The following is a 25,435-nucleotide window of genomic DNA, read 5'->3' as shown; positions in this document are numbered from 1 at the left end:
AAAACTGTAGATCTGGGTGATGGACTTCAAACAAAAGGTGATCAAAACATGTGGTCAAGGCTAGCCCCAAGAGTTCTAGGGCAAGGCAGGCCGCAAGGGTTGTGCTGCAACCATGGGATTCAGGATTGTACGAAATGGCCCACTTTCACTGCATACTTAGGTTGTGTGCCAGCTGTCACACTGGATGCGTTGTGTGCAGGAACTCATCTAATCCCAAGGGGGGAAGTAGTGACAGGGCTGGGCAGGAGAGGATCTAGCCTCTATCACAAACAAGGACAGTGTATCTTCAGTGGTGCAGATATTCACCCTGCTGTTCTGACTCGAGTGTCCACAGCTTTAACAGTGCCTTGTCATAGAGCACGACACACTGACGAGAGCCTGCCAGCTTAGTTGGCACCGCATGGCAGACTGCTCTTCACACAGAAGGGCCCCAGTTGCATTTCCAGTTGCAGTTTACCTGAGTGACTGCAGTGTGCATAGGATCTGCTCAGTGTGTCTACAGCCTCACATGTGGACACACACCATGGGCTCACACACCCACTCCTGAGGAAGGACTCTAAAGTTCAAAAGAATATCCATAAGTGGTCCATCACATTGGGCCACTGAGAACAATAGCATCAGTTCTTCCTAAATTAAGTAGCCAGCTAACCGCCGCTCACCATAGCGTTGTGAAGGACCACTCAGATATGTCTCCTGTTTACTTTTTACAGTTCTCTACTGTACTCACATAGACCAAGAACCCTGGGGCATCCTCTCTGGGCCTCCATATCACGTGACCTTTGAGCAGAATGTACAGAACTATAAATTGGGCTGTGAAGATGAAGAACATGGGCCAGGGAAGCCATTAGCGGCATTGACTCAAGTGGCCTGCCAACCCTCAGTCTTTGGGTGATAGATTCTCTGGTTCCAATCTCCACCTTCCTACCGCAGATCTCTGGTTGCACTTGACCCACATGGCAGCCATGCCTGGCTTTCATACAGGGCTGGTGACCCGGAGCACTCCCATGGTGTGGGATTTAGGGGCGCACCACTAGATAAACACAGTCCCCAGGTCTCACATACAAACAGCCTTGGCGTAGCCTGGCTTCTAAATCTCTGATTTTTCGTAGATTATGAGTTCTCAGAGGGGCCTCCTACTCCCTCTCAAAAGGTTTTATACAGAAAAAGGCACGTGGGCTAGGTAATTTGTCACTGCTACGTTGGATTAAGAAATATAATGTAAGATGGAAACTCCAACTCTTCTCTCTTATATTTATTTTTTTAAAAAGGAAATTTGGCTGATTACAACTTGTTAGATCTTCTGCTTCTCTGGTTCCATTTAGGAGGAGAAAAAAATGTGACTTTATATTCCCACCCACTGATTTCTGACTAAAACAGAACTTAGTGGCCCGCTGATCCTGCTGGCTCTTTAAATGAAAAACTTATTCTTTTTAAACGACTGGAAAATTATATTTAAAAATCAGCATAATTCCACAGCCTATTCTTTCTGGATTCTTTGAATAATGGAGGCTGGTCTGTGAAACAATCCCATACTCTGATCTGGTCGCTGACAGACACACTAGCAGGCGGTCTGCACTGACTAAGCCGAGGAAGCCATTTCTATGTGATGATGGATATAATCCAACTTGAGGTTAATTTTTTTTTTTTACCATTTTAATTATCACCTTTGAAGGTAAGACGTGGGTAGCATTTAGATATTGTGACATGATTATAAGTATTTTATGGTAATACCATATACATTCTGTAGTCTCTTGATAAATACATTCCTGAGCTACAGAACCATTAAGTGTTAGTAGTAATAAATTGCTTCAAGTTGCTAAGCTTTGAACTCACTTGCTATCCAGCAGTAACTGGGACAATGTGTCCATCAGAGTTGGTACCTTGACACCTCATTCAGCTGTCAATCAGCTGAGCAGTCAGGCCTCATAGCCTATGTAGAACTTACTCAGAACTCAGAAGCAATGAGGTTCTCCACCTAACTGTGAGAGTACACCCATGGGTGCCATGTGACAACTCATACCCTGGTGAGAAGTCTGAAGGGATGGGCTGGTCCAACTTGCAGCATTTAAGCAGTAAGAGCACCCAGCTTAGCCAACTCTGTGACCAAGATGGAAACGGCCAATTTACAGCCAATTATGATTCTGTGGATGTGAACACCGTAATACAAGGGTAGGAAGGTGAGACCCCGGGAAGGCCTGCAGGGGGCGTAGGGAAGGTTTTCTGGGGGAGCATAAGAAATTTCTCCGGGTTTCTTCAAGTGGTGGCTACAGTGTAGAGTGATCCTAATTCACCCACGAGACACACTCAACAGTGAATGTACAGCTACACAGAGAAGGTGGCAGTGAGGATGGGGCCTTCCTTTTTTTTTTTTTTTTTTTTTTTTTTTTTTTTTTTTTTTTTTTTTTTTTTTTTTTGAGACAGGGAGGACCTGCCTACGATCAGCATCTGACGTTCACAGCATCCTTGTGAGGTCAATACATTCCTCTTTCCCTTTGGTCAGAGCTAGAAACAGGTGGACAGGATTGGAAAGTTACTAGGCTCAAGGCTGCAGAGTATTTCAGTGACCCAGCTGTGTCATATAATCCACAGCAGTGAGATTGCATGGCACGTAGAGTCTGTGGTACTCTGTGGCCTCTGCTTTCTGGGTGAGACCCAGAAACAAGGCAGAAGAGCATTTCCAGCAGAGCTCCCCTCTCATTGTCTCAATATTGTGCACAGAGCAGGCATCCCTTCTGTAGTACCCATAAAGAGCCAGCAGGATGGTCTTTGAAACACAAAGCCATTCAGTAGCATTACTGGCTGGGGATGGAGAGCCTCAGAGAGCATGTCCAGGACTCCAGGAGTAACTCACAAATTTTGGAAATGCATCAATGTGCTAGACAACACTCGAGGAACAGTGATTCTGTTAGGCAAGAGGCTATAGAAATACACTGACTGTGGTCCCAAACCTGAGGGGAACAGGGACAATTGGGAAGATAGACGGAAGAACTAGAAAGCATGCTTGCTCCGGGCTAGACCCTGGAAGTAAAGGCTACAGTACAGGTGATGGCAGAGAACAGCAGACACAAAGTATCTTTATGGCAGCAATAGAGCAGAGTTCAGGGAACAGGAGTGCCCCAGAGGGAAAGGTTAAACTAACATGGGGCAGAGGAAGGCAGACAACAATTGAGTTCATCTGGGAAACAGTTTACAGACCTAGTTTTGCTACTAGACCCCACGGGTCTCCAGGGACGGGGGAGGTGTGTATTCCTTCCAGTCATTCACTGGCATTGGCGCATGGCTTCCTAAGGAGCATCCGTGCTGGGTGGGGCTATGCACAAGCACGAGGGAGGCAGGGACAGCTTGATGAGATTTGAGCAGCATTTCCTTTGAACAATCCTATCTTCACTGTCATCTCATCAAAAACAAACAATTGCGCAGTCCGCTCGGGGAACACAAGTCTTCGTATGCAGGTCTTTGTCCTCTATAACCTTTTCTATTTCCTCACGCACCCCTAAAAAGGCAGATGGAGCTACAGATGATTATCAGGTAAGGAGAGAAAAAGATAAGTAAACACACAGTAATAATATAGTTCTCCGAAATCATTCATTGTTTCCCTGCCGAGGATGCACAGGCCAATAAGCCATTATTTAATGTCCTATTCTGCTTCTTCGTAGCAATTGCAGGAAGGCAGGTGTTTTCTTATTCACACCCATGGCTCCCTCTGTGAACAGGTTCTGGAAGACAGACTCTTTCCCTGCCTCTCCTCCCTGCTGTTCCCCATCTCTGCCCACCTCTTTGGTTAGTACAGTCTGATTGTAAAATGTTCCTCATAGGCTCCTGTGTTTGCTGGAACCTATATGCTGTTTGGGGGAGGCTCTGGGACCTTCAGATGGAGGAAGCAGGTCACTGAGGGTGGGTGTGCCTTGAGTGTTTACAGCCTGCTCTTGCATTCCATTCTCTTTCCTGCTCTCTGGTCTATCCAGATGTGAGGGAGCTCTTGCCTATGTCTGCTGCTGTGCCTTCCCTACCGTGATGGATCTTATCTTTGGGAACCATGAGTCGGAATCCACCCCTTGCTACCTGAAGTGGCTTCTTTGAGATATTTCATCACTGCATTGAGAAGAGGAGCTAAACACAAATCTAACCTCTCATCCTGATGGATGTATGTGAGTTCAGCCCTCCATGGCAGAGGCAGCAGTTCACATCTGCATTCTTCAGACTTCTCGCTTTCTCTACAGCCCCCAGACCTGCTTCTCATGTTGCCAGTGCCATTTGGGGGTGGAGGGGGGATCAAGCCATGGAGAAAAGGTAGCCAGTCTGGGCTGAACGGGCCTGGATATGGACCCTTCTCTCCCCATAGGCTTGAGTCAAAAATTTGGTGCCATCTCTGATACAGACAGGTCCTCCTATTGGTCTGAACAGGAGTAGTTGTGACATCAACAGACTGCTGATTTCTACCCATTCAAGATCCAGGTGACTTCTGGGGAACGAACAGGAGGCCACCATTTCCGATTTCAGCTGTGGTCCTCAGGAGATAACAGGTGAGCCTCACATACTGCAGACCTGGAGGGAAGGTCTTCCCAGAGCTAAGGAGAATGCGGGCCACTGGTGTGACTTCTGAGCCCCGGCGATGCTGGAAGTGACAGACTGTGTCTCACTGCCCCTCTACCGAGGCGTCAGAGCTGTACCTGCCTGGGTCCTTCAGAAACCCATTCCCTTTGTCTGGGACCTAATACTTCCTCCTCCTGCTTGGTCAACCACACATCACCTAGGGATGACCAGCAAGTGTCACATAGTTAGTTAGATTGCAGGTAGAATCTAGAGGAACCCTTAAGGTTGCATTTCAGAGAAGGGAAAAATTCATTTTTACCTTAAGACCTCTTTGATATATGGTCCATAGTCACGTGGAAGAACGAATGTTTACTTGAAATTCACATTTAGCTAATTCTCCCATACTTTTTTCCGTGTGTGTGTGTGTGTGTGTGTGTGTGTGTGTGTGTGTGATTGTGCAAGTATGTCCCTGAAGGTGGAGATTAGAGGTCAGCTGTGGACGTTGTTCCTCAGCAGTTTGTGTTTTGGGACAGGGTCTCTCACTGGCTTATGGGGCAGGCTAGACTGCCTGGCCCTTGAGCCCCATCCTATCTCTGCGTCCCCAGCACAGGAGTCAGAAATGTCTACCACCACACTGGGCTGATTTGTTTTGGCTCTGGGCAACCAGGATGACTTGTTTGCAAGCTTTATCACCTGGGCCATCTCCTTGTCCTTCTCTCAGGCTTGCAGAATCTGGACCCCAGTCAGGCATCTTTCTCCTGTACCTCGAAAGTTCTGACATCATTTGTAACACACCATGCACCTACACCGTGCATATGTAGCTGGTCTCCCTCAGAGCAGGCTCCACACAGCATGCCCTCTTCCTTGGCTACAGCTGCTGTCTATTCATGGCCTCCCCTCTTTCTCTCATAACCGCATCATATCTATTTCTTGTATGCAACATTTCCCCCCCAAAACATTAGCCACATGAAGTCACCACTCAATGACCAGAGCTCTGAATTGAATTCAAATCCTTCTGATACCCATGATCCTCCTCTGTCATCACCCAGGTCTCCTTTTCTCTATCTTTCTTTGTGTAGATACACCAAGGTCAGCCCCTAGGCTACATGGCTTTTTCATCGCCTATGCCCCCTTGTGTCCTCAAGTCCCTCACAACACTCAGTTTGACAGAGCCCATTCCTGCCACTCTGGCCCTGTAACTTGCCTTCACTTCTTATTGTTACTTGCTGGCATCTGGCATGGTCCGTGTTCCTGTGTTACTGGCTTTGAGACCTCTTCCTGTATTCCTCCCTCAGAAGTGGGAATTGGAGCCACACTTGGGTTATCTCCTGTTCTTGATGCCCAGTTTAATGCTTCATGAATCCTAACCAAACAATTGGAAAGGACAAGATCACGTCAGTGCTCCCTTTATTCAGAAGATGGGGAGGCCCTGGGGCTCCAGGATCTGACTTTCCAATCCCCCGCCTGTTTTCTTCAGGACCAAAGACAGCAGATCTTTGCAAATCCCTTGTGCCCACCAGCTCGTCGTAGACACCCTGTGGAACCTGAGCATCCGCCACTTGTAGCACACAGTTAAGCACATGGCTGGCTGCTGGCGACAAACCAAGAGGTTATCGAGCTCCTGGAACACAGCTACTGGAAAAGAAAATGAAAGGAAAGAAAATCAAATCAGTCCTGGAAAACTTTGAGTGTTACACACATCCTTAATAGACTCTGACTCCGAGCTTTCTCTCTAGGGTATGGAAGTTCAGAACTGCTAAGTAGTCGAATATATTTGTGAAGAAAAAAATCCATATGGACAAAGAACATAATAAACATCTCTAATTAAGAGTAAAATAGGCAGATAAAGGACTTGTGTGCACGTCACAGTCACTCGGGGGATGCTGGCCCTGGAGCTGTCTCCCCCTGCGCCAGTGGGGAGAGTTTGATTTATATGAATGTTGGCTATTTGCAGCAAGGAGAGCCCTGCTTGCCATCAGAAAGCAAAAAGACATCTTTGAGGAGTGGGTGGTTAATATTTATTAAAGTTCCCTGTATGCTAATTGTTGGAGCTCTTCTTTTCCAGCTCATTCAAAAAAATAAAATAAAATAAAGTAAAGTAAGTAAGTAAGTAAATAAATATGTAATAGATTCTCTGTCCTTGTGGAACCTGTATTTTTCGTCAGTGTTGTTCATGAGGGCCATGTGCAAGGGGGATGCTCTGGTCTCTGGTCTCTGGTATGACAGCTACAGGGTACATGTGGTGAGTGACAAGAAATGTGGTTAGTAACACAAACTGTATCTAACATGCCATTTCATTGTCATTGATTTATACACCACGTGTGGCTAGTGGCATTGGGTAACAGAATCTGGGAAACGACCCCACTAGACTCTAAAAAGACAAGATAAGCCAATGGCAAAATAAGGAGGCCCCCAGGGACCCTGCCAAGAAGCCTGGGTTCAATGTTAACTCCCATCTACCTCCTCCTCAAGTGTAGCCAGCGCCTCTATGCTTGGCGTCCATATCCCTAAAGCGGGGTGGCGGTGGCTCCTGTCACAGGAGGAAGGGGGTGAGTATGAGTGATGTAGGACAGACTGAAAGGCCCCGTGCCAGGGAAGCAGCTCTTTCCACATAAATATTGGTCACCAGAGGACACACTTGCTTGGGACCCATGGCATGTGGGTGGAGGGTATAAAGGATGCTCCCTGAGAATTAATGAAGGAGCTTGCTTCTGTGTTCTCACCTTCTCGTGGAGTCCAAGTCCTTGATTCTGTGCCTTCTCATCTACTGACCCCAAGGGGGACATGGGACAGGAGGAAGGACTCAGGTGACCGAGTGAGACATATGGTCCAAACCCAGGGCAATAAGCCGGTTGTGGGAATGGAAGGCATAGGCTATTTCTTATCACCTCTTCATGCACTTAAGTCTTTCTGCCTATTTTTGCAAACCTCAGGGTTGAACCCAGGGACTTGTGAGCTTATTGCATACTCAGTAAGAGTTTTGCTACTGAGTTATTTCCCAAGACCTGTTTTTACTTTTGATTTTGTGACAAGTTCTCACTAAGTGCCCAGAATGACCTTGAATATTCAATTCTCCTTTCTCAGTCTCCCAAGGACAACTACTTGGTATTATAGGCCCATGCCACAAGGATCAGGTTGCTTGTGCAATCTTGAAATAAATATTCCACTTCTCATTAATCCAATGAAAGCTACTGATGTCCTATGTGTGTTCCAGGTGACAGATATATCACACACACACACACACACACACACACACACACAGTGCTGCTAATGTCTCAGCAGTGCTTTCAGGCTGACTTTGACAACGGATTATGACCAGAACATTGCACTTTGCTAGTTAATTTACTTCCGAATTTACTGAACACAGGCTACATACCAGCCTAGACTTAGCCTTTGAAAATTTATCTGTGATTAAGACAAGCAGAGGACCTCATCCTTATAGAGCTTAAATTTTAGCACTAATCGACTAATCAATCTAATGCCAAGGGCAAACTGGAAGTGAGGAAGAGTTGAGCGTTGCACGAAGAGAGGGAGAGATGTCATAGATAGATGCGTGTGTCCTGTGAGAAGCTGCAGAATCAGAGGCTGTGTTTAAAAATAAAATGATGAAGACGGAGGCAAGCATCCAGGCCAAGGATATTCACCCCAGGGTGGAGGCAGCTGGGGTGTGGTTTAGGGTGCTTTTCATGGGGGCGTTGATTGAACAAAACAATTTCAGATACATTTGAAGTCAAGAGGAGCCATTTCTGAATCAGCTGAAAGTAGTGAGCCTATGGAACTTGAGAGATCTAAGGGGACCCATGCTGAGTATAGAGGAAGGCACTGCCACTGACTTCCTGATGGGTAGACCAGCAAGCGAGCAATGGATAGAACACCGAGTGCTCTCTGCTTAGACTCTGGGGAAGCTCAGTCTACATGGAGACAGAGCAGTGAGTGCTATTTCAGAAATACCCAGGTTTCAGTTTGTAGAGAGTAAAGGGGGCTCCTTAAGGATGCTAAATTAGTCAGAGTTCCAAAGAGAGAGAAAAAAAACCCACTGGACAAGAGCAATCTGCACATGCAAGTCTAAAAGAGGACTTGTGACTGGCTTCCACCTTTGGGGGCCGCATAGGTCCAAAATGGCAGCTACTGTTTGGTTCAAGAAGCTGAAAGCCTCAGTTCAGGGGAGAACAACCCCAGAAAAGCAAGCCCAGGTCCACACGGCGGGCATGGAGGTTTCCGGGAGAGTTCTTGGTGTGAGGCCATGTTGAAAAGGCCCACAGCCAGGTGTGGCAATGGTGCACACTGTCTCTGAGAGACCGAAGCTTGCAGGCCTTGGCTGGCTTCCTAGCGTCATCTGATTCCACTCCAGTCTGGGACAAGCTTATCAGATATTGGGGCTGACATCCAGGGTAGCTCTTCCCCACCCCCCACACCACCCCTTCCCCCAGTTGCTTTTCCTGATGTCAATCATCTCTGGAAACATAAGCACTTATCCGGAGTGTACTTGCTAAACTCCCAGTTGTGTCTCAATCCAACCAAGTTGACAACTAAGATTAACTGTACCAGAAGGTGATAAGGGATGTGGTGGATTAAGTCATGGGCAATAAGAGCCAGAACATGCTAGTCTTTTTGTGGGAGCAGGCAAGGAGACAGAAAATTCTTCTTAACCAAGAAGCAATCAAATGCCCTTTTGGTGTCCGGGAGGTCAAAGGTTAAGGAGATGTACTGTGGGAGTTCATTGGCTTCTTCTCATGGTCTTGGAGCAGTCAGATGGAAATCATGTAGAAAAGTCCATTTCAACTCTCTACTGCTCAGCATCATCCCTGCATCTGGATGCTTTCCTATTCCTCTCTATCTACTTTCTATTGCTATGACAAAATGCCTGAGGTTGAGTGCTGAAGGGAAGAGACTCAAAGGGTCTTACCACGTACAGCACATCTGGTGGCAACCAATAGATTATTAGAGAGAGAGAGAGAGAGAGTAGCAGGGCATACAGTTGTGTACCTAATGGCAAGCCCACCAAGGTCTGATGGTTTGATCCAAACAGGATCATACAGCCTTTGTGGGACACCAAACTAAACTCAAGACAGCAAATCAAGGAAAGTAACTTATGGGGAGGGGTCTGGGTACTGTAAGACGGAGATAGATGAGGGTATTGGGGGCACAGGGTCTGAAATGCATTGTGAGGGTTTCAATGAGCATGTCACCCATAACCGCAGATGTTTGAGCACCTGGTCTGCAATTGGAGGTGCTGTCTGGGACAAAGTTAGGATGTGGGACCTTTCTGGAGGACCACGTCCCTAGGGAAGTGCACCAAAGAGCTTAAAGACTTGTGCCACCTCCACTTTGCTTTCTCTGCTTTGTTCTTGTCATGGAAGATGTGAGCTCTCTGCCATGCCTGCCGCCATCCCTCCTCACCAGGAGTGTCTTGTCCCTCTGGAACCAAAATCCCAAGTAACTTTTTCCTCCTATAGATGCCTTGGTCGTGGTGTTTTGTCATAGCAACAGAGAAGCAACAGAAGCATGCATAGCATATGTGTATGAAAAGATAAAATCTACTAGTGAAATGTTTTTAAAGGTGGTTTATTTAGTACCTAGTATTGGAGCCCAAGACTGCGATGTTGACATCACTCAGCTCTAGAGGGACCCCAGGCTGTACCACATCATGGTGGAGGAGAATTATGACAGGAGTGTTTGGAGATGGTGGAGGGGGCGTAACCACTGCTCTTACATAATAACTCATCGGAATTAACTAGGGACACACAGAGATGGATCTCTTCCTAGGATAGCACCCCGATGACCTCACTATTTCCCACTGGAACCCACTTCTGAATAGTGCCCCAGGTTAGACCAAACCTCCACCGTGTGAATCCTGGCATACATTCCACATATAAGCCACACTGGCCTCTGGAACAAGCATGTTTCCTCAGCTATTCTTTGTGTAAAAGCAAGACGTGAGCTTCCCTCCTAGGGCCTGTGTGCACCTCTCATCATCAGAACAGGACAGAATGGAAACCAGCCATGTCTTTTCTGTATATAAAGTCAGATGATGGACTCCCTACCTCTGTAATTGACTCGTTATTTCTACTGTTATGTCAACAACTATTGGGGGAAGGGTGGATTCTTCATTTTATGTGTGCCTTCCTCCCACTCAGCATTCTATCCCAAGCTCTTCCTTGTGGTCCTGTCATGTCCAGGTCCACCAAGGCTGTGAGCTTCCCCGGGGCTGACGTTTGCTCTTTCCTATATTTACACAAAAGCATACTTATCTGAAAATTACACTTCCACTGGGATAAAGTTGTTTCTATTTTAGTTTATTTTCCCTGATTATAGAATCATTATCTAATCTTCATAGGAAATTTAGAAAGGGAAGTACAAAGAGTAACGAATACAGCCCATAATCCCTCTATATTATGTCATTAAGTTCACCGACTTCTCTCTTTCTTTCTTTCTTTTTTTTTTGTTTGTTTATTTTTGCTCCATCATGAATTTTTTGTCATGTTTGGGGCAAAAAAAACATTTTTGAAAAGTCACTGTACAGATGTGTTTTTCAAGTCTACGGGAGATACAGTGGAAAACAGTTCTGTTTACTTTTAGATGGTTAACCACCAGCATTGACTTCTCTAATGGTTGAGAAGTCTTCGCTTCCTCATCGGGTGTCCAGGAGTGTGCACCCAGCCTTGTAGCCTGCATTCCTCACAAACACTCCACTCAGTGTTTGTGAGGAATGATTACATACATTTTTACATATACCTAGCTTGCCTTTCTTCTCTTTAAAACTGCAGAGCAGATCTTTCTTTTTTCTTTGTCTCTTCTTTTCTTCCTTTCTTCCTTCCTTCCTTCCTTCCTTCCTTCCTTCCTTCCTTCCTTCCTTCCTTCCTTCCTTCCTTCCTTCTTTCTTTCTTTCTTTCTTTCTTTCTTTCTTTCTTTCTTTCCTTCTTTCCTTCTTTTTTCCTTCCTTCCTTCCTTGGCTTATTTTTGAGATTGTAGTTTAATTATAATGTTTCTCCCTTCCCGGGACATTCATGACCTATTTTATATCAAAATACAGAGATACTCCTGTGTGCTCAATGTTCTTTCAAGAAATTTTGATGATAAACTAATAACTTTTATTTTATAACACTGAGGATATCTTTTGATTTATTTTTTATTTATTCATGTGTGGTGTGTGTGTGTGTGTGTCCACACATGTGTGCATGTGCATTTGTGCCTACATGCACATGAATGATGAACACACATGCCTGTGACAGCCAGAAAAGGGCATCACACCCCTGGAATTGTAGCTACAGATGGTTGTGTGCAACCTAACCTAGGTCCTGGGGACTGAATCAGTGTGATCTGGAAGAACAGCAAGTGCTCCTAGTCTCTGAACTGCGCCTCTAGTCCCGCAGTACTGATTATTTGTATCTCTAGTCCCGCAGTACTGATTATGCTTATTTTGACTGTCCAGAGGTTTAATTTCTAATAAGCAACACACAAAAGAATGAGTGTATTCTCCTCTTAAATATCCCCCATTTCCTTCTCTTGAGCACTCCAGCCCTTCCCCCGTTTTTTCCATTCAATACTTCGCCCAAGTGTCCAAGTTTTTTCCCTTGTGTTTCCAGCAGGTCAAGAAGACTCACCATGATTTTTTTTCCTGCCAGCCTATAAGATATACTTTTTCATCATGACCTTTGGCCATCTCTCTACAATGGGCTCACATAGGGACTTCTTAATTATCCTGGGGCAGACTCAGGTTCAGCTTTTTAGGGTCCCCTTCTACCAGGATCTACCATCCGTGCCTCTGTTCCAGTTCTCCACCTCTTCTGGAACTCCTAATTATTTTACATTGCCCACCCCGCCCCCAACCTTTCATCTCTCTGTTCTGTACTCTGGTAACTTTCTCTCGTCTGTTACAAATGTAATCTTTGATGAATGGAGTCTCTAATTGCTTAGTATCCATGTGTTTGTAGTTGGTATCACTTCCAGTTTCAGGTTTGGTATTCGATCTTCTTGAGAATTAATTCTCAGAGCTACAGTTTGCCCTTACTGAGCAGTTATTTCCATTTACTTATAGACGTGCACCCTTCCTTAGTCACACTTAACTTAAAAGTTCTTCATCTGCTTCCAAAATTTCATCTCCACTCTCGCTTTGGAATTCTCACTGCCTGTTTCCCATGTCTGCTCTATCTTCAGGGGCCTGCATGACATGAACTAGCTCCTGTCTCCACTCTCCCAAGCCTTTTGCACCAGAAGCAGCTGATGGAGACGCCTGACACTAAACCACAGATCCAGAGCAATGGCATGGATGCCCTGGCTAAATTAAATAATGCATGTGCTGGATGCAGGGCTGGCTCTGAGGGAAGCAGAGGAGCATGGTGCAAAAGCTAAGGGGTTTGCTGAGAGCTGCTGTGTGCTCTGACTTTGTCTGGGTCCCCGGGGAGAGAGTGGGGCTACTTCCCAGCATTCCTGTGGGGCCCTGGAACTCTGCATGAGAACACTGATCAGTGGAGCATAGACAGGGATACACCTTGCATGCCTAGCTGGCTCAGGTAACTTCCCAAGGACACTCCTTCCTGTCTTAGCTCATCTGCCTGCTGGGTGCTGGTTCCTGGGGTCTGCTTTGTAACCACACATTGAAGACTGGTCTCTGCAAATCTCCCCGTTCAGGGACAGTACTCTATATGACTAAGCAAACACCTTCTTGGGCATTGAGTCACTGTGACTTGGAGGCTTAGCTGTACAGCAATAAAGCTAAAGCCTTTTCTCTTTGTCCTCGCACGCTTCGCCCCCAAATCATGACCTCACTGTCACCAGAGTGTCGGCTGCTTCAGGAAGGAACATGTCCAAGGCCTGCAGTTTAAGGAGCAGCTCTCTTGTTTGCATTCTTTCTTACACACACACACACACACACACACACACACACACACACACACACACACACACAGCTCTGGCATCCTAGAAGCTCCCGTTTTGAGCACATGAACGAATTGGCTTGTTTTTAAAATAGCTTTACTATTGTTTCCATGGATTGGGACTCGGGGAGCTAAGGAGGCTGCCGTTATGCTAGGGCAGCCATCTTCAAGTCGGTTTAATGCGAAGCACCATTCTATTTGCTAATATTTTATTCAGGATTTTCCATCAATATTCATGGGTGAGATCAGGCTGTAGTTTTATTCTATCTTCTCTGGTGGGTCTCTCGACAGTGCTAGACGGGCTTCACAGAAGAAATTTAGGAGCTCCTTTTTCCTTCTCCACACTCCCAAAGAGGCAAAGAACACAGCGAGAACTGGTTCCCTGGAGACTGGGAGGACCGTCCCGGCAAAGCCATATCTGTCAAGGCTTCAGGGAAACTCACATTTAAAAGAAGAATGTCTTCTGCCTTCACATCCATCCAGAGTGTATCCATCTGAGACCAGTGTGTTCGGTTATGAGTTCTTAGAGCATCATCTACCGTACCCACACAGTATTAAGCAAAGCAGTGTCCTGTTTGTCATTTAAACATTTCTATTGCTCTTCTGGCCTTCCTTTTCTTTAGCTTGTTTTGTTGATGACCTTTCAACTTAGGTTGCCATCCTTCTTCCTAAGACCCAATGCCACTGGTTAACTCATTTAGGGGTCTTTCTCTTGTAGTTGTGTTTTTGGTGGCTGTGTTCAGTGTTGACCGTTTACTGCTTTCCAATTCACTCCTTTTCATTTTTACGTCCATCTAGTTCCCCGCTTCTTCTTTTATCGCTCTCTTCTCCTTCGGTTTTTATTCATTTATCCGGTGACTGACACAGTCAAACTTTGTTTTGGCACCTTCTGTTCCGAATGTGGCTTTACACCAGTAGGGGCAGGGTGTAAACACAGTCTCATTGAAAATTTTACTTTATAAAGACATTCCATCTTTTTCAGAGCAATCTCCAGTTTCTGGTTCCCACCAGTCAGACCCACCCCAGGGCTGCATCCCATTCCAGACTGAGCGTTCTTCTAACTAAAGTTAGTAGAGGGGAGAGAGAAGGGGAGGTCCATGCATCCTCAGTTTGAGGAGACCTTGTTTATGGGGCTGAGTGGGCTTCCACACTGTTCATCTGAGGTGACAGGGACAGAGTTGCCTTATCAGGCCACATTAAGGTCTGGGATTTGAGGAGCTTCTCTGGATTCTTGATCATGGCAGGAGACCTCCGATTTGCTGTCGCTTCTGTGAGAGCTGATATCACACAAACTTCTCCCTTTCCCAATCAACTGAGTAAGGATGACTAGACAGCTGTGACCCTGAACACTGACTGTTCTGTAGGTATGCACACAGATTCTGTATGTGCTTTATGTAAAATGCACGAGACATGCTCAAATTAACAAATACTCTGCACTGTTTGTTTTGTTTTAGTTTTTAATTTTTGAGTTGTTTCCATTTGGGGCTGATTTTTGATATATATTTTGATTTTATTTGGTCTCATTTTGTGTATCATTTCACTGATGGGAGTTAACACTGGATTTTATTTTATCTTTGTTCCTTCCAGCATTTGTTTTATGTGCTCTGCTGCTGTTTTAATCGATGCGCATGTGCGTGAGGCTGACTCTTCTTGTTTCAGCCACTTGGCTTATTAAGTGGCCTTATATTGCCTCCTTTAAAACTCTGTGTTTAAATTTATCCCCCTCATAAAGGCCACATATGCTCTATGCACTTACAGATACAGAAGAGCTCCTAGCAATGAAGACACCAGTATTCTTTACAAACAATTAGAAAAAAATGCATGCACACAGGAATATACCTGCATGACTCACATCTAACACATCTACACACACACACAAACACATACACACATGCATATACACACATACACACATATATACATACATTCACATATACACATATACACACATTCACACACATGCACATATACACACATACACACATACATACACACACATCTACACACATACACATATACACACATAAACACACACACACACACACAAACACACACTTTTTTAGCTTCAGAAGATGATGAGATGACCACATGCAATCTTTCACAACTTCTTTCTCAATTTTTGCCAAGTTCAGTATCCTGGTAAAGTGGTTTTTATTCCCCCATATTTGGACAATGTTTGTTAAAACCATTTTCATTCACAGAATAGTTATCAGTTTCCTTATAGTGTCTTCTTTGATTCCCAAGTTGTCCAGTGTGACCTTTAAGAGGAACTTATTGAGCCTGGGTGACCCGATTGGTATATTTTCAAGTATATCATCAGTTCCCCTGCAAATTTCATAAGATCAATTTTCTCTGTCATTGCATAAAATCCCATTGTGTATATGTGCTACATTCTCATTACCTGTTTATCAGCCGATGTACATTTAGGTTGATTCCATTGTGAATAGCAATGAACATGATTTTACAAGCATCTTTATAGAGGAATGTGGAATATGTTGGGTAGAGGGTCCACTGTTGCACTTACCTCCATATCCACTCATGTGGCTAAAACCAGTGGCTCTCACAGCAAGAGCAAAACCTAAACAAAAGGCATGACAGTGGATGGGTACTTAGGGGAGGTGGGAAGGGTCGGTGGGGGTTGCAAGGGGATAAAAGAGTGTGAGGGATGAGTGGGGACAGAATGTTTCATTTTGTTAACTTGACACAAAGCAAAGTTATCTGGGAAGAGGGACTGCTCACTGAATAATTGCCACCATGTCTACAGGGCATTTTCTTGATTAATGATAGATGTGGGAGGACCCAGCCCACTGCTAGCCATCCCATTATTTTACAGGTGGTTCTGGGTTATATATAAAGGCACACTGAATGAAAAACAAGCCATAAAGCAGCATGCCACCATGGTTCCTGTGTCTGCTCCAGTTTGAGCTCTTGCCTTGTGTTTCCTTAGTGATTAACTATGGTTGCAATGAATAAGCCAAATAAACCCTTTTTTTCTCTAAGATGCTTTTGGTTGTTCTGTGGGTCACAGTAATAGAACACAAACTGGGACAACACATGTAGAAAACTGCCAAAGAATATTTTGGCTTTGAAAGAGGAGATCATGATGGGCTGCCATGTACCTCAATGGAACAGTTGTCCTAGCATGGGTATGATTTTGGATTCTACCTCCAACACCAAAACAAACAAACAAACAAACAAAAACAAATGAAAATTGGAAAGATTTAAAAAAAAAGACAATAATTTTCCGGAATTGTTGGTGTTTAAGGAGTGTTTATTGGTATATTTTACAGGATATTTTGTCTGGGTATAAAATTGGTCCCTCACACTCTACCAGAGGACTCTTGAAATAGTTCTACTTTTCCCCCAAGATATGATTATTTATTTGTTACTCTTAGAGTCTTATTTTTGACTGGGCTCAGATTTAGAAGTATAAGCTTTCAGAGAGGACAGCCAACATTTCCTGACAATCTGTTCCTGTCACTTTTCTTCAGCTTCATTCACTCTCTTGGCCAAAAGTTTAGCATATTCTCCAGCCTCCTCATTGTTTTGTTTTGTTGTTTTTTAATACATTTTTTTCAGAGCAGTAAGTCAGTGTTTGTGTTGTAGGATACTGTGGGAAGTGGGTGTGGCCAAGCCCCGTGATCCCTGTTTATCAAGAACCTGAGCCTGCGCACTTGTAAGATCCTGTGCTCGGCTTGTGTTCCGAGCATGCTGAACACTGATTGGATCCAGGAGAGGGGGGAGGGATAAGAGGCAGAGGACTGATGAAAAACAAAAACAGGATGCTGTCATTGCCCCCCCCCTCCAGTTGGAGTGCGGGGTTTCAGCATCTGGTGGCCTATACGGGGAACTTTTCTCCAGGAGCANCTGGTACAAGAAAAAGGAGCTATGGGGGAGTTCCATGGTAACTAAATGCCCCCTCACAGGAGTCTGACTCTATCCCCAGAAAGAAGGAGGACATTTTCCGTAGATTTCCAGTGGTCCCATTGATCCTTTACCCACTCATTACCAAGGAGGATATAAATACTATTGAGATGGAAGAAGACTAAAGAGATTTGATATCCTGAGAGATCAGCAAATTCAGACACACACACAAGAAACTGGAAGAAGAGAAAGGCAAAAAAGAAAAAGAAAGACAGGAAATTGAGAAAGAATGGAGAGAAAGAGAGAGGGAAAATGAAAGGAAATGAGAAAGGCACTTCGGGAACTAATCTCTGGAGCCTGGAGTGCGCGCATGGTCTGTGCGTGGCTGGTGGCTGCAAGTGGTAGTATGGCCATGTGTCCCTGTTCCGTGTAGGTTCGGCTGTCACGATGTTGTGGGTGTTGGCGCAAGGCAGAGCTGGGCCAGTGGGACTGGAAGAGCTATGGGGCCAAGCTGGGAGGTAGAGCTTGGGGTTTTCTTTGAGGTCATGCTGATGACGGAAACCTAGTAGTAATCTTGGCAAAGCTGATCAAGCTGGAAGTTTGCTGTCCCTAGCCCCTACTGAACCAGGACAGAACAGCTGCTTTCTTAATGAGCAGAGATTTCAGCTTGGCCTCATGGATGCTGCTGCTGAGTGTTTTGAAAATATATTGGCAAGAATTCATTTTCACCTGGTGCCAAACAGGGATGCAGACATGTGCACCTCTAAGTCTTGTGTGACTCATCAGAAGTTTGCCATGACTCTGTATGAGCAGTGTGTGTGCTGGAGCTGTGGCACTTCCTCAGACCCTCTGCCCTTTACTCAACTCATGAGGTACATTTCCACAACAGCCCTGTGCAATGAAGTTGAAAGAATGATGGAAAGAGCAAGTTAAACCAGAGATGTTTGTGGAAGTGCTGCAAACTGCAAGCACAGCAGATGACTATCAGAAGTGTCCTAGTAACTGTGGCCAAAAAATAAAAATCTGCCGTGTTTTAATGAATTTCCCAGAGATTGTTACAATTGGATTAGTGTGAGACTCCGAGCACTCAGACTTGACTGAAGAAGTTGTTCGAAGTCTAGCCACTCATCTCTGCCTTCCTGGGCTTTTTTATAGGGTTACTGATGAAAATGACACGGACAGTGACTGTGCCTTTGCTTTTCACACCAAGAGCTCCAAGTGGGTGTTTTTTGATGATGCACACATGAAGGAGATGGGAACCAGATGGGAAGATGTGGTCTTCAAGTGCATACGATGCCACTTACAGCCCCTTTTGCTGTTTTATGCAAACCCAGATGGTACAGCGGTCTCTACTGAGGACACACTCAGGCAGGTTGTCCACTGGTCACATTACAGATCGGTTGAAGAAAACATGGGATGTGGAAAGCCTATCATTTATAAACCAGATAATTCAAAGGAAAAATGGATTTGGTGGTCAGATGAAACAGAAAGAAAATCACAAATTTCAAACTGATATTTCCTCACTTAATCGGAGTCAACTGCAGACAAGTGGAAGGAGAGCACCAGTTAAGTTAAGCCATGATCAAAGAGAAAAGATAAAAGGCATTTCCAGAGAATGTGCTCTGAAAGCCATTGAAGAGAAAAATGCACTTTCTTCTCAACGGAAAGATTTAGAAAAGGGACAGAGGAAAGATACAGGCCGACACAGGGATTTGGTTGGTAAAAACTTGGCATCTTTCAAGTTTGGATCACCTCCTGCCTTGGATGGCTTTAGACAAGGGAATCCCCATCTCTACCACAGCCAAGGCAAAGGACCTTGCAAACATGACCGAGCTACCCATGAGAGCTACACTTCTGGAAAAGTGATAAGTTCAAGCAAATCCCAGAATCTTCTTGTTCCTGGAGAGAAAACAGCAGGCAAATCTAAGAGTGACAGTGGCACTGGATATGATACAGACAGCTGCCAAGGTTCAAGGGACAAAGGAGGCAGCTGCATCAGTAAGACTAAAAGCCACCACCATGGCTGGAAACACATGAAAGAAACATTAAATGAAGAAGCTACTTGTTAAAGTTGATGCAAAGACAAAGGCACAGTTGGATGAATGGAAAGCAAAGAAAAAAGCTAATGGGAACAAAGAGTAATCTAGCAGTTCAGGAAAAGGCTCCCGGTATAGGGATGAAGTTAGGTTCCCGGTATAGGGACAAAGTTAGGCTCCCGGTAGAGGGATAAAGCTAGGTTCCCGGTATAGGGATGAAGTTAGGTTCCTGCTGTAGGGACGGAGTTAGGCTCCCAGGATTAAGATTAAGGGCCAAAATTCTAGCCTCCAAAAGGGACGGAAAACCTCAACATAGAGAGGAAGAAGTAGAGCAGCTCACTGGCATGAGAAACTGCAGCAGGAGTTGGTCAGCAATGAACAACAGAGAGAGGATGCCAGGACCCTCCTAGAAGATGAGGAGAGCTTTAAACATCAGCTGGACACGGTGACTGCTGAAAATCTGGTTTTAGAATGAAAGATACAATCACTGTGCAACTTGAATAAAGAATGTGCCAGCAATGAAGAACTTCCAAGTGTACCTAAGGAAAGTGTCCACATGACTGTGCATGGGCTGGGCAGTGAGACAGATACACAGAATGCAAATGGTCTGACAGAAGCCAGCATGGAGTCAGACATCCCCACAGTGACTGTGAGGCTGGCAGAGGTGGACAGCCGTGTAAAAACGTGGGAATTGTGGGGGGAAATGCTTCAGAGCAGTTTGAGACATCGATTAAATGCTTGAATGCTACTAGACCCACCCCCCCAGCAATGATGACCAGAATACCCACAGCCATACCCTGGCCTCTAGAGGTGCAGGAGGGTCAGTTGTCAGTGCTCCTAAGGAATAGGAGAGATTTTGGAATTACAGCCGCCATCGTTACAGCAGTGATTGGAGATGCCGCGGAGGATGGTATGCATGCGCAGGTGGACACAGGCCAACCAACGACTGCTGACTCAAGCTATGGCAGCTATAGAGTCAGGTAGCTTGCCCCATGTTTGGCTCAGTATGATGGATAATTAATCCATGATGGGTAAGACTCTTAAATGTGCATACCAACCTAAGACAGGTTGGTGAAAATGAGTTCACCACACCAATGACAGGTAAGGATGTAACATGGTTGAGGGCAACCTAAGACAGATGAGATCACAGAGTCAAGTTAATTAAACAAAAAGGGGGATATGTGGGAAGCAGGTGTGGCCAAGACCCGTGATCCCTGTTTACCAAGAACCTGAGCCTGCACACTTGTAAGATTGGCCTATCACCGCATGCCCTACCTGCATGCACAGCTCATGTTCAGAACGTGCTGAATGCTGATTGGATCCAGGAGAGGGGGGAGGGATAAGAGGCAGAGGACTGATGAAAAACAAAAACAGGACGAATCCTGGGAGATAAAGAAGAGTGTTGTTGGAGAAACCTTCCTTGGCGTTCATGTCATTTTTTTCCTGTCTCTGCCATTCGGAGTGCAGGGTTGCTGCAGGATACATGGATTGGAGTAACAAGACCTTAAATCTTTGGTGCTTTGGTCCTGGGTTTCTTACCTTCATTGTTTAAGAGCTTTTAGGTAACGTATTGGTGGATGTCATCTTTTTCAGAGAGACTGAAAAGCTTTTGGATTTACTTGCTCTTTTAGGTCCTAACCTATGAGGCACAATGGTATCTGTCAGACCAGGGATTTCCTTCTTTCCATTTTTACAATAACAAATGTGAGAACACTCAGATTGGATCTACGGTGCATCCACAAATGGACTTGCACTTCCTCTTACCATTTTTTCCTGGTTTACAACCAGAATGCCCCTTACTCAACAGCAGGCACACTCTGCCATGGTTCAAAACACCTTGCTTCATGGGAAACCTTGTTTGTCATTCCCACCCCTGATTTGGATCACATAATCTTTCCACTCTTCATCCAGAGCATCAGCAGCTACTTCTGTGGCCATGTGCTTCTTACAGAGGGTGTGAAGCTTGCATTTATCATTCACCTCAATGAGTTTCTGACAACTCGTGGCAGGGTAGGAGACATTCAGCTTCATCTTGACACATCCAACTGCCTAGAAGATGCCCCAAATAAGAGCTAGCTCTACATTTTTTAGCCCCGAATGTTCCAGGGAGCAGTTAAGGCCAGGCCAGTTATTTCCTGGTACCTGGGTTTACTTTGACTTCTCTTCCCAACAGCATATTTATTTTCTTTGCTTCTAGAGTTAATCAACTCTATTCTCTAGTCAGGGATTCACCTCAGTTTATCTATAAAGAGGCTGTTGTGTTTTTTCTTCAGTCTATTCAAGTTATACTTTGAAAATGTAGAACTTGATGTTTTTTTCTTTTATCTCTGACTAATTTTGATAATGGAGTTGTTAAATTCACCCCTGCTGTCAGTTTTACATATTGTGGGTTTCCATGATCATTTTCCATTGTATATATCTTTTACCTTCTATTCTCTTAAACATTTTCTTCTATTTCCCAGTCAGTTACCCCAGGTTCTCCAACCTATCTTTCATGAAGTTAACCATTATATTAATAATATGGTCTTCACATGCCTCACAATTTTATTTCCTTCTAATTTTTTTTGCCAGTTCTTAAAACTTCATTTTGTTGCCTCCCCTGCCCCCACAAACTTGGGTCTTTATGTGTCTGCTTTAGTATTTAATTGTATAGGAAAACACCTTAAAGTGAGGCAAAGGAGAATTTGTGGTTGTGTTATGAACCCTGCTATTCCCCAGGTATTTGATCACTGTCTACTGAAAATTTAACCTGTTTCTTACCCTTCCTTCTGGAGTTTTGAAAGAGCCCTCTGTGAGATCTTCAGAGATGGGGCTCCCAGTAGACCCATGCTCCAGTTGGTGGCATAACACATGTGCATAATGACAGCACTAAGCAGATTCAGTGGGTTTAAAATAGTCTCTGGAGCTGGAGATGGGGAAAATGGTGTGTGTGTGGCATACAGGAGGCATTGGATTGAAGGAAGTGGATTTGATCAAAACACATTATACACATGTATGAAACTTTAAAACAGTTAAAATAGCAATAATTGGCATTTACAAAGAATACCTTTACATTTTTATTTGTATGTATGTGTGTACATATGTATGTATGTATGTATGTATGCACGTATGTATGATGATTACCTTTTCTCTACAAACCTCTAAACTCTGTAACCACAGTCATATAAAACAAATCATAAGTCCTAATCTTTTCATTATTATCAAATTTCTTACTTTACTCATTCACTTGTTGGCATGACGATTTAAACATATATATTATTCTCTCTTGTACCTGATTTATCTGTCTATATTCCTTAACCACATCTATTGGAATGGTTGCATTCTTACTAGTGTATATGATATTCAGGGCTCAAGTTACCAAATGTGTTCAGTCTTTGGACATACTCGACTTTCTAAATGGGTTGTTTTGCTTCGTCATATGATAAGGGCTATCCTTCCAGTAAATTCAAAGAGAAGAATCCCCTGAGGTGACCAGGAAGCTGGCCTAATTGCTCCTCAGCTATCCCAATTATCTACATTGTCTTTTACAATGCCCAAGATGTCCTAGGAGTACACTATGTCCTATGGTACACTAGTATATTGGTACTAGTGATGGTTGGCTTTGATTGTCACAACCTGGGATCACTTGAAAAGAGAGTGTCAATGAGGTATTTTCTGCATTACTTTCGTCTGTCTGTGGGGATTGTCCTCACTAAGTTAACTGATATGGGAAGACTCAGCCCACTATGGACGGCAACATTTCCTAGGCAGAGGTCCTTAAGTATATATGACTGTAGAAATGAAGCTGACCACAAGCACACATGCAAACTAACGTGTTCAATGCCCTCAGCTGTGGATGAGGTGTAAGCAGCTTTGTCAAGCATCTGACTCCCTGCCAACAATGAACTGTAACCTGGAATTGTGATCTGAAATAAACTCTTTCTCCCTCAAGTTGCTTTTGTCAGGGATTTGGTTTTTTTTTTTTTTTTCTTAGCAACAGAAAAGAAACTAGGGCATCCACCATTTGTTTTCGCATCTATCAAGGAAAACACAGAAGCTCAAAGCTGCTCAACAAATGTTCCTATATTCAACAGAGACACGGGCAGACCAGCCAGGCATGGAGCCAGATTTTCTAATGGGTGGTAACACAACATTCTTCCCTTTCTTGCTGTCCCTTCAGAGTGAACGCAACCTCCTTAATCAAGAGCCCAACATGGGAGGTGATTTGAAATCACCATGATCCCAAAGCCCCTCAGTGGTCAAGAGAAAGAGCAGCTGCTCTCTCAGGCAGCAGCAATAGCACCTGGAAAAGTGCCCATGAATGACCCCCCCCCCCCCCAGGCACTTAGAGGATTGATGGCCACGGAATATTTGAGCAGTTTGTTTTGAAAGTGCATGAGACAAAACCTCAAAAGATGTTGGCTTGGCTTTAGTCAAATGTTTATGAGGTCCTCATTAGTGTATAGTCCACAGTTAATGCAGACTCTTATTTGAGTTCTTGAGTTATGCAGGAATTTCAGAAGGTGACGTTGTATTGTAACCCTGTTTATACACATGAAATGTGCATGTGTTGTTTTGGCAGATGGGTGTCACTGCTGCTGTTACTCACTGAGGCAGTGATAATGAAGTGCAGCCAGAACCTGCTGAGGATCCTGGGAACATCTGGGGTGTGGTGGTCCTGAGGAGGCCATGTCATGGTATTCAAGGCTTCTGTGGGCTGCGGATGTGAAGAGGTGTCTCTGTTACTGCATCACTGAGTGAGTTTGACTGGCATGTGATAATGATGTGGGATGCACAGTCAGCCAGGCAATGAGGACAGGGAGGAATCTTCCAGAAGGAGAAAGCCATTTCTCTAACAGGCTGGAGGCCACCGAGAGCAGGACAAGCTTCATTAACTGCAGGATGGAGTGGAGAGGAAAGGAAGGCAGGGCTGGGATTGGAGTGGCCTCAAAGGCTCTGTTCAAGAATGTAGACACTGTCCTGGGGCAATGGGAAGATAGTTGTGGGTTTTATGCTAGTGGGTGACATCATTTGGATTGTGATTTAAGAAAATTACTTGGGCTGTTGAGTAGAGATGGATTGGCAGGAGGTGAGATCAAGGCAGAGGCAAGTTGGGAAGCAGTCTCAGGATTCTGGGAACAGATGGCAGACACCTGGGGAGAGCATTGGCTATGGAAAAGTGAACAGGCCTTCCCACGTGTAGGTTCTGGAGTGGACATTATCTGGTGGTTATTTGGATGTGAAGGGGAGGCAGGAGGAGGCCCGGTTAGGCCTCTTTATTTCAACGTAGGTGATTTCTTTTCTGGAGCTTGAAGGGAAGAGGACTCAAGGAACCAATTTTCAGTTAGTCTTAGAGAATCTGCGGTTGAGGTGCCTACAGATGGGTCAGTGGGCTGACTCAGCAGGTAAAGGTGCTTGCTGTCAAGCCTGAGGACACAAGTTGGATCCTCATTCACTGGACCCACACGGCACAAGAAAAGAACTGACTCCCACTAGTTGTCCTTTAGACTCCACAAGCATGTTGTCACACACACACACACACACACACACACACACACACACACACACACCATATAAGTAAATTAAAAACACTTCTCACAAGTTTCCAGCTGGAGATATTGACCTGGAGCTCAGTAGAAACACTTGGGTTGGTCCCAGGTTTTGTCGAGCCACGCAGTGGGGATCTGCCCATGTGATGACTTCTGTTTTCTCTTAGGAAAATAAGCTCCACTGACTGAGAATTTTAGAAGATATGCAGAAAGAGCGCTCTTACCAGTCAGAGGGTTGGAGTAGCTTTATCTTCAGGGAGCTTGCCCTGGCTCTTACAACAGAAAAATGAGCCTTGTCAGATGAGTTCGTGAAGGAGGAGGAGCACGTGGGTTTTGTTGACTCACATTTCCAAGTCTTTGCTTGAGGCAGCCGCAGTGACATGTATGTGAAAGAAGGGGCTCCCTCTCATGAGCACGGTGGCTTGAGGTCCGGCCAGGTTCAGCACCCCCATCCATCACTCTCTTGAGAAGCTTGGGTGTGAGAAATGCAGAAGAAATGTAGTACAGAGTTGTGTGTCTCTTGGGTAAAGATGGATTGTCACTTTTCCATCCTGCTCCCATCTGTGATTGGTTTCAGGGTACAGGACTTTGGGGAGGA

The 25,435-nt window shown here is 44.8% G+C and overlaps 1 pseudogene; it reads left to right on the top strand.

Moving 5' to 3' along the window:
- The first annotated feature begins 12,793 nt into the window (after positions 1 to 12,793).
- LOC110324093 lies at positions 12,794 to 19,342 on the top strand (annotated as a pseudogene).
- Positions 19,343 to 25,435: the final 6,093 nt, after the last annotated feature.

The sequence above is a fragment of the Mus pahari genome, chromosome 7 (genome assembly GCF_900095145.1).
Source record: "Mus pahari chromosome 7, PAHARI_EIJ_v1.1, whole genome shotgun sequence".
Lineage (NCBI taxonomy): Eukaryota > Metazoa > Chordata > Mammalia > Rodentia > Muridae > Mus > Mus pahari.
This window is presented reverse-complemented; position numbering and strand designations above follow the sequence as displayed.